The sequence below is a fragment of the Orbicella franksi genome, chromosome 14 (assembly GCF_964199315.1).
Source record: "Orbicella franksi chromosome 14, jaOrbFran1.1, whole genome shotgun sequence".
In the NCBI taxonomy this organism is placed as follows: Eukaryota; Metazoa; Cnidaria; class Anthozoa; order Scleractinia; family Merulinidae; genus Orbicella; species Orbicella franksi.
In genome coordinates, this window is record NC_138158.1 from 4,003,232 (window position 1) to 4,017,792 (window position 14,561).

Below are 14,561 nucleotides of genomic sequence, written 5' to 3' on the forward strand. Positions count from 1 at the left end.
TTGTGCCTTGGGCCGTGTGAAGGAGCTGAGCTGATCTGTTTGAAATGTCACGAAAACGACATTTTTCAGTAGGATGAAGAAGTCTATAGCCATTTAAGGGTTATTCTTAGAAAAAAAAAAATTTTTATCCATGTTGTGTCATTCATCGCTTGGGAAGTACTTTTCAATAAACATCGCAAATTTGAAACCCTTGGCGTGAAATTGGTGAAAGCTTTACTCAAACCGAAGCACTCCTGGATAGAGTCTGGTGTGAATAAGGGCATCGATTTTTGGGTCAAGTCTGAAACAGGTCGGCTGGGCATGGGAAAAGTGTATAATAGATTTAATTAGGAAATATCCTAAAGAAAATACGCGTGGTGATTGGTTTAAATAGTGTTTCTATTTAACAATTAGATTAAGAGCTCGAGATTTCTGTCGCGCGACTATCACGCATAAAAATCGAGAGCGAATAATCCAATTGTTTTAGTGATAAGTCCTCTAGTCGTTTAAAACTATCGCGTGATAGTTGACGAGGGCGCAGCCCTCGTCAACTATCAACTATCGAAAGCGAATAATCTAATTTTTTTAGTATAAATCTACTAGTCGCTCAAACCTTTATCGAAATCCTCTTCATAGACACTTCGAAAATGCCCAGAAGCGGCCGTTATCAGAGAACGGCATTTGTGATAGAACGCTATGCGCTAGTAGATTTATACTAAAACAGAATAGATAGTGAGTAGCATGGCCAATCAGAGCACGGCATTCGTGATAGAACGCTAGTAGATTTACACCACTTGATAGAAACATGTTACATGCTATATGCTTCTTAAAAAGAGAAAGGTTTCAAGAAGCACCCCGTTTAGGCCCCAGTACCCCTCCCCCCCGGTTGTTCACCTCATCGCTACATGCATTGATGCGCTAAATTACTGAAGCTCGATTCAGTTCGCTTCCTGTAGATTGCGGATCTTTCCATAGGAACTACTGTCAACTCCTGTGCGTCAATTGGCTCATTACCTGGTCCGTAGCACGAAGTGATTAGAACTACTACTCCAGTAAATGTCCAATCACAGGTTACCCCCGGGGGGTTTTGTCAATCAGCACTTACAAGGGTGGTAAATGATAGATGCGAGACTTTGCGAGAAAGTGACACTAGCGTTTTTCTTTGCGAGCTCGAGACAGTTTGACTTTTTGAAATTGCGAGACCGAGACTTCAAAGTGTTTTAAATGCGAGCACGAGGCATTGAGACTGTACGACCTTCAGACGTCAAAAAAGGAAACAGACGAAAATTTTGCGAGACTCCTGTTTTTTGGAGGATCATTTGCCGCCCCTCGTACAATTGGTCAGTACCCTGAGAGGAAAGAGGCACCGTGAGGGTAAAGTGTCCTCCCAAGAACTAATAAACACTTATCAGTAGCAACGACCGGTCTAGAATACTACTGGTAGTAACCAAAGATTATGAGTGCGTTCGACGCCGTCACTTAAATATGTATACCTTTTCACTAGCTGACTTGTCTATTGCTAAAATCAATATTTTTCAGTTAGCAACCGAGGTTTTACAGACAGATACATCATAGTGTCAAAGTCCATGCCAATGAAGAGGTCCGCTACAGTAGCAACGACCGGTGTAGAATACTACTAGCTTGTTGTACTCTGACTTACCTCCTAAAATTTTGCCTTCTACCAATGAAGCTGAGAAACAGAAGATGCTACCGAAGAACGTCTTGTTAAACTTCGTTACTGACGCAGGACGGTTCAGAATGAATGCTCTGTTTTGTGTAGCATTAACTGAATCAAGCGCGGCTAATCTAGTTGTTAAATGTCCACGTTAATTAGGCCTTCCTCGATAATTTTAGCTCTTTACCGCAAAATCTGACAAGTTGCCCAATGAACCAAGCTAGATGATTTGTCTTTAGGAGTTTTAGGGGCGGAAAAACGCTAACTAACTTAACCGTAACTGGAGGCGTTTCCGGATAAAGAGTGGAACTAACCAAAAGGAAATTCCTTTTATAATCAGAGAATATTTGGGTTGCTTTGTTGCTTAACCAAAAATGCTAGCGCGACACGAAATTCAACCACCTCCACTCTGCGGTCAAAATTTAGGGAGAGTATGACGGAAGCTCTACGGAACCAAGAGAAACGCGATTCGGTGTCAATAAAGCCACGCTAAAGCCCTTATTATAATCAGCAAAGGAAAGTGCAATGTACGTCAGAGCAATGCTTAGAGATTAAAACGGAAAAGCAGGGCTACTGAAAGGAAACTTGTCAGTTTCAACTTCTGATTTGGGAAGTAAAATATGAAAGTCTTGAACGATGGAACCAATTTTTTTCAGGTATTTTGGATAACTTCCTGCAATTTTAATCATTTCAGGTAATTTGAAGGAAAAATTAGATTACGAAAGCTGAAGTATTAATCCAGGAATCCAATTTAGTCCCAGGCATAAGAGGTTTATAAAATTCACGCACACTATGAATTTGAAGTTTTCCTTTGTTCCAGGGGTCCAAAAATAGAGGGTCGCGAGTCAGGGGTTGATAAGCTGTTATATTACAAACAAAAGTCGCGACTTTGATACATCTCTAGCCAATCAACAGTTAACGAACAGACGCGGGAAACGTATCGTTTTACTGAGATCTGATTACAATTGTCGCTTCGTCGTACATCCCCCTCGAACACGTTTTTTTTTTTTTCCCTGTGCAGAATGAGTTAATTGGCAGTAATTCGCTAAAGGAGTTCGTATTGAGACATACCTGACGCACTGGTCGCTCATGTAATTAAATTGGGCATTGCCGCTGAGTGAAGTTTTGTGGGCTTGAGTTCATTACCTTTCTTCTCAAGTCGGATTAACATCAGACCGATAAAGTTGAGTTGAGTGACTGGATGGAGAAATCTGTTGGTAGTAGATTGACCGCACTGAACTGATTCATGGGCGATAGGCTATCAAGTTGATAATTACAGCGCTCGCCGAGATTAATGAGTGAATAGCTGAACAGACATGTGGCTTGAATAGAAAGGACGACTTTTAAAATGCAGTTTAAAGATCTTCAGTAGACAACACTGTAGACAGCATGTTTTGAAGCTCTCATCGGAACCCAACCATCTTCAGTTTCCTCCCTTAGTGTTTGGTTTAGTTTCACCTTTTTGGTGTTTTTCGAACTTAGGAAACTGTTATACTCAGTGACAATTGTAATAAATTCAAAGGGTCTCTGAAGAAAAAATGGCACATCAAGCATATAAAGTAAGAGAAACGAAGTGTTGAAATCAAATAAAAAGTTTACAATAACCATGCATCAAAAGTGTGCGTTAGATACATCAGCAAAATAAGAAAAAAAATTCTAATTTCAAATAACTTTGAACGACTGAAGTGGCGCTGAACTGTCATAACACAGTTGAAAGTTCAATATCCATATATTCCGTCAAATTACATTTCATTCTTTTGCCGCGAGCTGATTGACATTTTCGACCATAGCCTTGCATTCCATCTTTAATGAAACCAAGCTCACAACATGCGATGTTTAAGTTTGTTTCTTTTTTGAACCAAATTACAACTCTTGTTAAAGTTATGGACTAGACTTCTATTCAGAGCCATCTCGACAACACGCTAGATAAGAAGCTATTTTGGTTGTTCTGTCTTAGCCCGTCGTTAGCAGCCCGAGGGTTTTGTTAAAGATATCTAATGTTAATTGAAACCTCTTTTGTTTAACTAAACTGTGAATTCGTACTCGATAATAGTTACCCGATAGAGGACTATTCCAAAGGAGCTCTAGTCAACAGCGTCAAACACTTAGAGAGAAAGTCAACTTACTAAATCATTTTTGGCGCTACCATCCATTGAAGCTTTTGTCTTTGATTAATAAACAGGGCACGGTGTGATCGATATGGTCTGATGTCAGATGACACTGTTTGTCGGGATCGTTTGATAATAACTGATACACAACTAATATTTTTACAAGCGGCGGTTTCGAAGATGTAAATTTAGGGTCTCACCCGCACAGGCCAAATATTTGCCATTTCGCCCGCCACAGATTATCTATCAAACATCAGGGATTTGTTTATTTGTTTGCATATCTATTATCTTGATTATCCATTTTTGAGATGCTATCTACATTAAGTATGTCCGATCCTTTAAACTTCAATAAAACTTACGGGTTCAAGTTCTTCATCGGCGAACTACCTTAATGTTGTGGTTTATGGGGCTTGGGCAATGTGACAGTGATAATAAATTTCGACATTGCGATATTAAACATGTTATATTACCGCACCTGAAAATCGATATTTCAACTCTACGGAGATCATTAACTCATTAGATGGATAAACACCGTTTCCAACAGGCCTCTCTTCTTTTGAAATTGCATTTCCATAGATATGGCGACCTCAAAGCTTTGAGTCTTATACTTGCTTGACTGATTCGTTAATTCTTGTGAGACAAGACTTTGTTAGCATGTTGGTCTGCACGCAAATCAAGGAGTCCGAGAACTGCGATGGACTTCTCAAATCATTTTGGTAAACATATTTCTAGTTAATTCTCAGAGTGTGAAATATGTATATTATCTCTCACCTTGGTTAATAACTTTCTCTTTCAGCAAATCTCAGGCGAAAACTTGGAGCGCAGTTTCGGTCAGTGAAGAGTCAACTATCTTGACTCGAGATTCTGAGAGCAATTGGATAAGCCTGTCTGCATCAATGTAACCTTACACTGTATATCTTGACTAAAAGACCAATTGGTCGACACAAACAGCTACTTGTCAATCTGTCAGTGAATTCCGCCAATTTAGGAGCATGTTTTTGTGATTATAACCTCCGGATTTACTAAAACCGAGCAATCGAGCTTCAGTACTGTACAACGGGAGGCTTTGGCTGTGGTCATTTGGCAGCTGTCAATCAAAACCCGGCTACACCAATCATATAGCGACAAGGGGTGGCTCTTCTCCTTTAATTATAAAATACATTTGACACCGTGTGAATGGCAGATTGAATCTTCTTCATTTACACACCATTCCAGTCTACGCATGGTTGCCCAGTCAAGGAAAAACTGCTATTAAAATAACCTGTTTACAGTTTTTGTTTGTTCTCGAGCTAAACGCACAACTCTACCTCTGCGCAAAATCACCGTACGGTGTCTTTTCGTGCGAAATTTCGTTATGACATGCATCCGGACAGTGGACTTCGTTCAGATGATAAATAGCTCTAGTCTGAATGAATAATGACCAGCTGCGGAAAGAACAACTGTGAACAGCTTGAATAAGCTCACCCTTTGGCAAAACTGATCGCAAACAATAAACTGACAACAGTCAATAGAAATGAGATTACTTTAACATTTGTGGTGTTTATCTGTTTTCTGTCTCTTCTATTTTAATCTGCAACACTGATTATCACTGTGTTGTGGCTTACGGTTTGAACTGACGAAAGATGTTTTACCGATTTTGGCGCAGAGTATTCCACGATCGAATTTAATTTGCACGCATATGGCAAATGATATGGGCTCAGTGCCAGCGTGTAGCTTTGTTCTAAGAAAAGCTCAACATGTAACTTACAGCTTGATGGGTTTTGCAATGTTTGGAGGAACAAGGACAAGGTGTGAAAAAAAAAAACTAGAAGCGACAGTATTTAGAGGGTAGATGTCACTATTTGTGTTTCATAATAACAACTTCAATTTGAAGAAAAAAAACTGCTTGATCGTAGGTTAATATTTTCACTTAAATGTCGTCCTTACTCTTGGAATGTCCATCCTTCGTGTGGCTCATTCTTAACAACAAAATAAATTTGCGTGTTTTGTGACTGTAATGGAAGTTTCCAGACATTGCAAAGTATTAAACGAGACTATGCGAGATTTAATTTAAAGAAGAAAAAAAGGATCAATGGCGCAGTCAGTATTTTTTTTTGTCTGGGTCAGTCACATGAATAGAATTTTCTGTTCACATAGTTAGTATTTTACAAGACGCTGTCTGTCTGTTTCTAAATGCTTGTTGAAATGTAAATGAAGGGTGTTTTAGCGCCAAAAATTACTGTCTAAAGACAGGTTGAAAAAACTTCATTCCGTAGACTGGGACAGTTGAAACCAGGACTTATGTCTCCCACATAATCCCCGGGGCATAATGGGCGTGTATGCCGATTTGGGGATCAACAACACCAGCTTTTAGTTACATCGTATAGTTTCACTGAGTATGATAGGCTAAGCCTCGTCAATTTAGGTTGTTGGGATGTTTAATGTAATAGGGCTCATCTTACATATCATGTGTGCTTAGTGTGCTTGCGTGTGCTTTTATCGCTTTTTTGTCTTCCTTTGCTTTTGCGCATCAGCGCGTTTAACTTTGCTTAACTACTTTTTATCCTAAATTGTGATAATTTTGTGTACCGATGAAAGCAGTTTTACGTAAGTCTTATTGACTTCCCTGGGCTTCCCTGCCTGGTACATTGATATGTTGTAACTATACTTATAAATAGAAAAAATACAACAAACAAACACAAAAACAACAAATTACACGTTAGAATTTTTGATAGTATAACATAAGTTTTCAAAATTATCAAGGTGTAAATTCTCCTTTCATTTTAATACTTTTTTAAGACGGCAGGTGATGAGAATAAAGACAATTCTTATCTGCTGTGATCAGGGCGTACCTCAATGATTTTCTTCTGTGGGAGTCACTTTCAGGAAAGTTTATACGCTCGCTCAAGTCATGTGCGCGCCCAAGTCATGCGTTCTGGATGGGTTTTTGCAATAAAAAGAAAACCTCCCCCCTCTCCACAAGAATTGTAATGTTGTTTACTAGCCGAATTTAAGTGTTACGTTGATTATGTTGATTGTAACATTGATATCTCTTCACTGTGACTTTCATAGTGTTTTTCAATTAAGAATATACGCCATAGTCCTTTGGTCTGTCGTTATAAGAGGGAAACTTTGCATTAAAGCTGAATGATATTTAGCCTTAAGCACTTCACGATCACGGTGGGCTTTTGTACAGGTGCAGAGATTGCTGACAAACCATTAATCATTCTCCAACGCCAAGATTAATTAAGTAGCTTCGCATCTTTATGAACTTAGAACTAAAAAAAAATGGCAGCTCAGAGTCTGTGATCTTGCCATGTAATATAAAAATGAAAATTGCCATTAGTTTCTTCAACCATGATCAGCAATTGTTATGTATCTCAGATCTCCGGGGAATCTGCTGCTCGTAAGTATACGAGTTATCCAATTATGTGTTATTACCCTCCGATCCCAGTAGCTCATCGTATTTTTCGATCACTTAGCAGCAATAAACACCCGATATTATAGTTTCAGGACAACGCCTAACGACAGGCGGCCATTTTGAGCTAGATAGATTAAAGGTGGAGTTCTACTATCGTGTCATTTTACGTGTAAGAAATGGGGACCACCCGGGGGGGGGGGGAGTGTGCTCCCCTGATCCCTTAAAATTCCACTTTTTCTCCGCTGTTCCCTATTAATAAATTCATTGTTCCCCAGACTTTTTTGCCAAAGTTCCCTTTAATAGTAGAGATATCTCTTGTTCCATCAAATTTATCCCAAAAATATCCCTTGTTCCCTCGAAATAAAGTAACATGTTCTCTTCTTCCCAAAAACCCCTGGGATACCCTCAGAAATCTGTTAACCAGTTTACTACAGTGCGAATATCGAGGTACATGTAACTGCATTCTGGTTTTCCCTTCTTCGTACACACTCAAGTTGGATGTTATTGTTGTTCTCGAAGTGTATCAAAACAAAGCAAAAAAAAAACGTTTCTTAATATTGTGTTAGAACATCATTTCAAGATCGGACGACTGTTTGAAAATGGACTTTGCCCCACTTTCCTGTTAAAACTAATGATGTTGGTTTAGTAAAGTTTGTTGGCTAAAGAATGAAACGCTTCATCAGTGCTGACCGCAAAGATACAGCAATGCTTACACTTAGAAGCTTATGGTATGCCTGATCAGTTTGTTAAACAATGCCATTCCGTATTGAGTGTTTTAATACACTAAGTAACAACAATGATATTAGACCGTGAATCTGTCGTATACAAACTGCTTACCCCCTTAAACTGGTTTGAAAACTGATAAAATGAAAGCAAAACAAAAAACCTTCTTTGAAAACCGAAGAAGAGTACAAACATTATAGGATATTAAAATAAGAATGAAACGCAATTGTTAACATTGCAAAAACGCGGAAACTTTGACTGAAGTTCAGTTTAAGTAAACTTACGAATCCTCCAACAAACGTTTCTTAGCTTTAATGAGTGAATGATTTATATTGATTTTTGCTTTGCGGTGTAAAGTTGCATGATTCTGCCGAACTTATATAGTTCACGTGCTTTGTGGAATAGCTTCGTTTGTTGTTCCAAGTACGCACTAAGCAGATTACGGTACTTAAAACTTCAGAACAAACAAGTCAATTAATGATGTACAACTTGTGGCTTGGTCTGTTGTTTTATCGCTAGCAAATATCACCGAAAAGAAAGTTTTGGAATAGTAACAAACATAATTAGTTAAGGACATCCACCCTAAGGGACCGTTCATTTTTTATAAGGTAGGGGGGGCTGGTGGGATTTGGGGGGGGGGGGGGGCCATGCGAAAAAAAATGGCTTTCGAGGGGGGGCCATCCCAAAAAAATAAGGGAAAAAGGGGGGGTCACGTGAAATATTTTAGTAAAACTTTAAAATGGAATAATGTTTGAATATCAAAAAAATTGCTACAGAATAAACATAGAAGGCAGGATACAAATTTATTACAAACTTTCCTACTGCTTTAAAAAAACGTTTGGCGACAAAAAGCATTTGTAGCTACTGAAAAGAAGTATTTAACACTGTTATTTTCGAATGCAACTTTCACTGGCACTCATCTTCATCTTCGCTGTCGTCGAGTTCTTCGTCGCCGCTTGTGCTGCTATGGGAGTCTCTTTCACCAATGCTACAAGAAGCAGCAATGCTTTCCGTCAGAGTGTACTCTTCAGGGTACATGAAGGTGTAAACATAATCTCTGACTTCCTGCTCAAGATTGGTGGTGATTCTGCTTCTTGCAGCATTGGTAAAATAATTCCCTTCCAAGAGCTGTGCGATGTATGGCCCATCTCTTCTAAATAACGACGCGGCAACATCCAACTTTAATACACTCTTCCGGGACGGCCGTTCTAGGAGGGTACACAAGACATTGTGGAAGATCATTTCCTAGCGGGTTTCCAACACAGATTCCATAAACTCGTTGGACGTTGTTTTCAGTCCGCTTCCTCTTTCTTTCATTTGACTTTCTGCGGTTTTCTTTTTTCGTTCTCCTTTTGTTGATTTGTTGTTTGAATATGCCCTTGAATATGCTGTTATAATTGCTCTTCTTATTTTCTAGTGCTTCCATGTCCTGGGTGACCTTCGTCAACTTAGCTTCTATACATTTGATCTGTTTTACATTAAAACTGTGGGCAAATTCTTCGTCCTGCTTTAAAGCAAGCCCATTGGACTGAAAGAGTGTGGAATCGTGTTTCTTTACATCTTTCAATATGGCATTCAACTTTTCCACCATTGCTCTGTGCTCTTTGATGGAGAAGTTCAGTTTTCTTCCATCACTGGGCTTCAACCAGTACCCTGGCATGGAAAACTCACTCGCCCTTTCTGAACAGCCATCCGCACTTAGAAAGATTGCTTCTTTTGCTTGTAAGATGTCAAACTGCCTGAATCGTTCAGCTGTAAACCTTTTCTTAAATGACTCGTCGCTTTCGCCATTATTGCGCATTTTGGAATGAGCCTCTTTCATGATGCTCATGTAGCAATGCGCTCTTTTCCCGATTGGATTAACAATATAGCCAAGGCTTGTTTTCCGGAGACCGTGAGGTATGGTTGTATCATCAGCAGAGGAGGAACTAGTGACCTACCAGAAAAGGAAAGACGATTTTTTTATTTATTATATTGAACTGATATTATCGAATGATCATGGTTCGTGTAACCATTTAATGTTGTATTCGTGTAGTGAAATGTAGACCTAAGTCAAACGATATATTAAAAGACACATACTATTTTAAAAATGTTCAAACAGTTTTAGGTGCTATCTTTACAATAGGAAAATACAGAAGTTTCTCATTATAAAAGTGAAGCATACATGCGTTTTTAATGTCCAGATAAAAATTGGAACACTGACAAGAAATTAACACTTACCGGCTCATCTTCTTGTACTTCAACAGCTTTCTGTTTTACCTGCACAGGGCAACATTTATACATGCCTATCACTAGAGTAGAGGTAAAAACCTTCCAAATAAAGACATCTGTAAATTAAATGTAAGAATGTGTTTCACACAACACATCAACAGATTTCCAGTTTTTTCACAACACTTCATACTTGGTTCAGTATCACAATGCAGGAGCAAGGAAAGATTCTGTTCCAGGCCACTGTTACTTCCGTAAGATTGAGAAGTTTATGAATGAGCACTATGAGGAGGGGGAGAACAACAGGGAGTTTCTAAAGTTGTCCTGTCAAGAAAAGGTAGGAGAAATTTGTTCTTTTTGTTGTGAATGGACGGAACCACCCATAGAAAGATACCCTAAACCAGTTCCTGACCATTCCTGCCTGCCGGAATACCCCTACCTCTCCTACCCGAAGACCCCAAAAGAAGGGTGTGATCCAGATGACTGGCAGCCAAGGGTCCAAGCGAAGAAAGAGCATGGAAGTGGCAGGCTGGTTTTATCTGACCCAGAGAGCGTTGCTCTATTTGCAGATAAGTTTATTGTCAAATCAAAGTTTGTGGTGGATTATCTTCAGCATCTTGAAGTGCTGGAATTTAAAAGGAAAAAGAGAGCAGAAGAAAAGGCAAAGTTAAGTAGGGACGCAAAAGATAAATCATATGAGGATTATCCTTGGACTGAGTTGTGCGAAGATCTAACCAAGCTTAAAAAGCTACGTGTTCCAGAACTAAACAAGTACTTGAACCACGACGGGCTGAAGCAGCATTTGAAAAGCAGCAAGAGTGAGAAAGTAAAGGCAATTGTAAGACATTCATGTTTGCAGCAGAAGAGTCCTCTCAGAGCTGGCCAGCCAACACTGAGAAATGCAAGGACGTTGACCCAAAATGACAACAGGGCAAGTGCTGACAGCAGTGAAACGGATGAAAGTGACAATGATGAGTATGACAGTGATGCCATTGACTCTGGGGGAGAAGATGACTCAAGTGATGTCATTCTTGCATTCATCAATTCGGATGAGAAAGATGCCAATGAGAGGCCAAATGCCACACGCTCAGGGCGAGCCATAACTAGGAGATCCGAAATTGACTTCTCTTTCTTTTGATTTGTTTTTTAAACAACAGCTCTCTGTAGTAGAGGGATTGTCAATATTGTCTTCATAGTGAGCACAATAACATGAAGTAGGGGGATAATAGAGAAATATTAAAAAAGTTGAAATCTAAATATTGTTTGTTCAATTTTTTTTTGTGGGGGGGGGGGGGGTCATCCCAAAAAATGACCGCTATAAGGGGGGGCCATGTGAAAAAATTGGTAAGCTGAGGGGGGGTCATGTGATTTTTAAATGGTGTTTCCCAAATCCCACCAGCCCCCCCTCCCTCATAAAAAATGAACGGTCCCTAACTGTTGTTCTTATATTGTACTTTCCTCGTGGCGTGAATTCACATCAGTAAAGCTTATTTAGAACTCTCTAGCATCAAGTGGACTTCATTTTTGGTTTGCTATGTAACTGTACAGTTCACACGCTGAGGTTAATTCTAGTCCAAGCGGGACCGAAGCAAAATAGGCGAACCGAGGGACATGCCTCAATCATTTTTATTGCGTTTTCGCTGTTTATAGTCATTTTTAACACCCTAAATACCTAGAAAGAGAATTAAACCATTGCATGACATTGCTTCAGTCATGTAAATTTCTTCATATAGATATTGCCAATCATAGTTTATTTTTTCGATTCTGGCAACGGCCCCGCCAAGTGCCATGATACTAAAGCCTGAAAGAAGCTTCTGTTATATACTTAAAAGGTCCTTGGTATTTGTGTTTTATCGATAAAAAAAAGGCTCACAGGATGGAACAGGAAGTTAAATATTAAACTCAATGGAAGAGTATTCACCAACACTGCCAGATTATAGTGCAAAGTAAACAGTCTTGCATCCTTCTCATTTTTCCTTCTTAAAGCTTCCACGTGTGGTTCAAAATGGTTCAAAATGGTTCAAAATCGATCTTTCGTGATTGTTTAGTAAAAGTTTGACATTCAATGAATTTTTCAAGTTTTTCTTTTTAAGTGTCGCTCGGCAACTGCAGCTGGGCAGAAAGCCATCAATGCAAAATGCCCAAAATAGCGTAACCAGAGAATACTTTAAGCCGTAAAGCGTGCTTTGCAGTAAATATCATTCCACACGCATGTAGTATCTGTACTTGAAACTTAAGTTAATAGCAGGTTGAGTAAGTGGTTTAGAACTAGTGGTTTTATTCTGTGTTTTTTTTTTTTTTTACAAATAAATATTACCATAAATACAAAGTTGTGGTAAACGCGATTGTCTCTCTTAGTATCACCCTAGCTTTTGTTCGTATTGCTTCATGTGTATCTTAGAACTCAGTCAATCCTAATGTGTTCGATCATTCATTCATTGCACTGAATAAAAGAAAAGGAAACCTTATTATTAGCAGTCACGCCTAGTGAACGTTCACAAATAAACCAAAATGATAAAAAGAAAATATTCTTAGTTATTGCCCAATGGCAGCTCTTTACTGCTCTCTTTTCTCCATCTCATTTTCACAAAGCTTACATAACACAAGAGATACAGAATGCAACATTGTTGACAAGCATGATATTGATTGCCGCTCAGCTCGTTAAATTCAAGTGTTTTTTTTTTTTTCCTAGGGCGCTTATTTTCTATATTGCCTTTTTTCCGGTTGTGTTACAAGTAATGACCAAAGCACTTCTACAAACAAACCTGCTTCGCAACCTTTTCTGGTTATAATTATTTCTTGCATCTTATGGGGTTTTTTCATTGTTACAGTGATCGATCAGAAATCATACTGGTTCCTTAATTGGCTGAAAAGTTTGAAAACCAGCCTAGAAAAAAAGGTTCCTTGTCACCCTTTACCGCGATTTGTTTCGCATGTTTACTCTTCAAGAATTTCTTGCATGAAGCAAAATTACGCGGCTTTGTGATGTCTAGTGATTCAATTTGCCTTGCTGTGCAGTAAGAATTTCTGATATTGATCTTTGGACGGGGACGAAATCTACGAAGATGCCAAAAATGACTTATTAATCGAAAGTCGATTTAAGATCTGTTAAATTCAAGTGCGTTCCGGCGGCCAATTACACGTAAGACAAGAGCAAAGCGAAAAACAACTGCTATATTACAGGATGCTCGCGGCTGTCTTGTTGATAACCAAATTCTCCGAACATTAAGTGCACGAAACGTCTGCTAATCGGTTAGGAGAATTTCGCTGTTGGACGTGATCATCTTTGTCTTTCAAGTCGCTGCATGTAAGATTTCACAACGAAGTGGACATTTTCAAACACTCTCTCTGAATCCTCGTTACAGGTCTTACAGTTGAAAAGTCAATTCACGGTCTGTCGAAGCTAACAAAGATGGTGTTGTTTGAAAGATATTTGTATAAAAATAGAACCAATGTATTCAGGCCAAAAATTAAAAGTCGTTTGCTAATAAGACTGCTAAAAAAATTTCTCTGGTTCGTCAAAATATGAAAAGCACGCTAATTCAAGAAAAGAGAATATTCTAAAACATTTGCCAATTGTTTATCATGGTTCGGTTCCATGAGCTGAGAAAACTGGGAAAACTGATCTTTATTAAAGATGTTTTAAGGTTGGAACACTGCCGATAAATTCTGAGCTATAGCGGAATATTTATTCGAACATTTATGGAATTTCCGTTGAGCGTTCGTCTCCTTTCGTCGCGTTTGCTTTCGTCCGCTACTAATACGTTGTCGGAAAACATGAAGTTTTTCATTCAGCTTTTCTTAACTTTTCTCTCGCTTTATTTCTAGACAATTGCTTATGTTTCAGTCTACACATAGAATAATGCACAAATCTCTGCCACTTCAGCGCCTTCAGGTAGCTAATCTCTTTGATAAATCTTACTTTTGTACTGTTCTGCAAATATAACTCAAGCAACCTTAGTTGGGTCTTGCTGAGAGGAAAAACTTGACACTGCTTTCTGAGCATTGAGGTCATTTTTGGCAAGGTATGGCGTGGCAGCCCTCAATCGAAACCAAACTACGTAAATACGCACCGTGTGTTGAAATAACAATGTAAAGAAACTGTTTAAATTCCCTGTCAATGGGTTAATCCTGTGTATAAATAGGAAACGTAGCTGAATATCCACGTGGTATCTCAAAACCTCAGAAAATTCTCATTCAAACTGCGAGCTCCCGTCAATAACCGGACGATTTCAACGCGAACTAATCCTTTCTTAAAATTCCAACTGTAAATAGTTCATTTAATCCTATATGATCAGCCCATAAGTCCTTGTTTTTGACCACCCTAAGATAAACCATTACAAGCTCACTTTTGCTAAAAAATGTCGTGGGTTACGTGTTGAAAGTTCGGATCCCAAGTTCCGCGTGTCGATCGACCATACAGACTCTCGCGTTTTTCAAGCACCTTGGAATTTTAGTTGCATGATCA

At 38.9% G+C, this 14,561-nt stretch overlaps 1 protein-coding gene across 2 annotated transcripts in view; it reads right to left on the reverse strand.

Annotated features, from left to right (window-relative positions):
• LOC145468779 (tyrosine-protein kinase transmembrane receptor Ror-like) overlaps positions 1-6,397 on the reverse strand; it is a 32,091-nt gene extending 25,694 nt beyond the window's left edge. Inside the window, exon 1 of one of the 2 annotated variants that reach the window (XM_081452471.1) lies at positions 4,534-6,397. The gene's annotated coding sequence lies outside the window, so the exon portion shown is untranslated. The other variant, XM_081452472.1, reaches the window with a different exon arrangement.
• Positions 6,398-14,561: the final 8,164 nt, after the last annotated feature.